The 3,149-nt window shown below is 43.2% G+C and overlaps 1 protein-coding gene across 1 annotated transcript in view; it reads left to right on the forward strand.

Moving 5' to 3' along the window:
- The window catches only part of LOC109468619 (multiple epidermal growth factor-like domains protein 10), a 25,859-nt gene that overhangs the window by 19,691 nt on the left and 3,019 nt on the right, over positions 1-3,149 (forward strand). The window lies entirely within an intron of this gene.

A 3,149-nucleotide genomic window follows, 5' to 3' on the forward strand; every position in this document is an offset into this window, starting at 1 on the left:
GAGGTCTTAACTTCTCATCAGGCATAAAACACGCAGCCTATGATGTCTTGTCTTCTCATCAGGCAAAAACACGCAGCCTATGAGGTCTTAACTTCTCATCAGGCATAAAACACGCAGCCTATGAGGTCTAAACTTCTCATCAGGCATAAAACACGCAGCCTATGAGGTCTTGTCTTCTCATCAGGCATAAAACGCGCAGCCTATGAGATCTTGTCTTCTCATCAGGCATAAAACACGCAGCCTGTGAGGTCTTGTCTTCTCATCAGGCATAAAACACGCAGCCTGTGAGGTCTTGTCTTCTCATCAGGCATAAAACATGTAGGCTATGAGGCCTTCCTTGACCATCCTACGGTCTCACAGCGCCATAGCGATATTAGCCAGAACTGCAACATGTACCGTTGGTGCGGTCACAGAGTTAGGCAAAACTTTAGGGAGACCGGTAAGACTGTCGCAGAGTTAGGCAAAACTTTAGGGACACCGTTGGGACAGTAACAGAGTTAGGCAAAACTTTAGGGACACCGTCGGGCGATCACAGAGTTAGGCAGAACTTAAGCGAGACCGTTAAGGTGGTCACAGAGTTAGGCAAAGCTGTGAGACCGTAGGATTTCTGCACAGAACAATTTCTGCACCTTTCTCTAGTATTGTGTAGCACTACTTTGTACCCGTACGGGTTCGCCCATGAATACTGTGTTGTGCGGTCGGAGCCATTTAAATCTCACGAACATGCAAATGACGGTAATTTCGTGCCATTTAAATCTCACGAACATGCAAATGAGATAATTTTTTATGAAGATCACGCCGTGTGGCGCTACACATGTCCATAAAACGTGACTCAAATGCTAAGTTATATATTTTGAAGTTTCTTCCGGTTCTTAAGAAGCCAACACGACCAATTCTACCGTGTCGGCATCAAACACAACCGGGCCGCCATGTTTGTTCACATGTTGAATAATAAACGTAGCGTGCCTTTCGTAGTAACATTCCCGAAAACGCCGCCGAAATTGCGGTTTCCTGTTATGATTTTTTGCTGAAATTGTGTTGTTACGATTATCGCTATTGTTGTAATTAATAAATGTTAGAGTATGAAATAGTCGTTCCCTTGAGTGCAAAACGTCGAAACCTGGCCAATGGACATGTGTAGCAGTGGCCTCTAGCGATTTGTTCCAAACTGCAGGGTCACATTTACCTGTGGCTGACGTAACTATGACGTAACTGTAGTAGTACACAACTTACAGTACAAGTATCAAAGCGCAAATCTACGCCGACTGAACATGCACCATAATTCAACTTTTACAGTCTCAAAACTGACGTATTCCTCTAACATTTACCACAGGTTCCATCTCGATGCCACGCACAGAACAATTTCTGCACCTTTCTCTAGTATTGTGCAGCACTACTTTGTACCCGTACGGGGTTCGCCCATGAATACTGTGTTGTGCGGTCAGAACCATTTGAGTCTCACGAACATGCAAATGAGGTAATTTGTACCATTTAAATCTCACGAACATGCAAATAAGATAATTTTTATGCAGATCACGCCGTGTGGCATTACACATGTCCATAAAACGTGACTCAAATGCTAAGTTATATATTGTGTAGTTTCTTCCGGTTCTTAAGGAGCCAACACGACCAATTCTATCGTGTCGCGCACCAAACACAACCGGGCCGCCATGTTTGTTCACATGTTGAATAGTAAAAGTAGCGTGTCTTTTGTAGCAACATTCCCGAAACCTGACCGAAATTGCGGTTTCCTGTTATGGTTTACCGTCCCATGTTTTTAGCTGAAATTGTGTTGTTATGATTATGGCTTTTGTTAGAATTAATTAGTGTTAGAGTATGTAATAGTCATGTACTTTTATATATAAGAATGGGGGGGGGCGGTCACGAGAGGCGGAAGATTAAAGCTTTCTCCTAACGTGGAAAAGGACATTTGTGATATGACTTTCTGGACTTTTGTAGCTATCCTGCACACAATCTATAATTCCCTATTATTAGTTTTTAATGAATGTGCTTAATTAGGCTAAAGAGCACTGCCTCTTGTCAGAATTAGGGGGGGGCGGTCACGAGAGGCGGAAGATTAAAGCTTTCTCCTAACGTGGAGAAGGACATTTCTGATCCGACTTTCTGGACTTTTCTAGCTATCCTGCACACAATTTACAATTCCCTATTATTAGTTTTTAATGCATACACGTCACTTGTAAGACCGAACCTAGAATACGCTGCGACAGTATGGGATCCATATACAAAGAAAGACAAAGACAAATTGGAAAGGGTACAGAATCAAGCTGCAAGATTCTGTATGAACAACTATGTAAGAGGTGCTAGTGTCACGGAAATGAAAAGAAACCTACAGTGGACCTCACTGGAAGACAGAAGAAAGATGTCTAGACTATGCATGATGTACAAAATGACTAATAAACTGGTGGATGTCCCAACTACTAAGTACCTAATACCAGCCCAGAAGAGAACAAGAAATAGCCACGCATTCAAGTACCAGAGTTATCAACCAAGGATTGAGGTCACCAAGTACAGTAGGGGCATTGTCAATAGATAGCTTTAAACAATGTCTAGAGCTAGAAGTTCAAGGGTTAGCAATAGGTGTAACAAGTCGATCGGTGTAATATAGCCAGCTGCCGCCGCGCCGCGTGCCTGCGAAGCTGGTGTGTTACGCCGAAAGGCGGTTATACCGGCTATACAGATACAGATACAGAATGAATGTGCTTAATTAGGCTAAAGAGCACTGCCTCTTGTCAGAATTGGGGGGGGGGCGGTCACGAGAGGCGGAAGATTAAAGCTTTCTCCTAACGTGGAGAAGGACATTTCTGATCCGACTTTCTGGACTTTTCTAGCTATCCTGCACACAATTTACAATTCCCTATTATTAGTTTTTAATGAATGTGCTTAATTAGGCTAAAGAGCACTGCCTCTTGTCAGAATTGGGGGGGGGGCGGTCACGAGAGGCGGAAGATTAATCCGCTAGATGCCGCTCGTGAGTCGTGAGGGGTCATGTTCCAGATTATTCTACTACAGCAGTAGGTAGCACTTTGAGTTATAGTATAAGAACAGGTTTCACAGTTCTAAATGTTGTCATTTCCCCCTAAATGTATCTTTTCCTTCAAAATAACGACTCTTGGAAGAGAATGGTCACT

Source organism: Branchiostoma belcheri, unplaced genomic scaffold (genome assembly GCF_001625305.1).
Source record: "Branchiostoma belcheri isolate BF01 breed outbred unplaced genomic scaffold, Haploidv18h27 scaffold2, whole genome shotgun sequence".
NCBI classification, from domain to species: domain Eukaryota; kingdom Metazoa; phylum Chordata; class Leptocardii; order Amphioxiformes; family Branchiostomatidae; genus Branchiostoma; species Branchiostoma belcheri.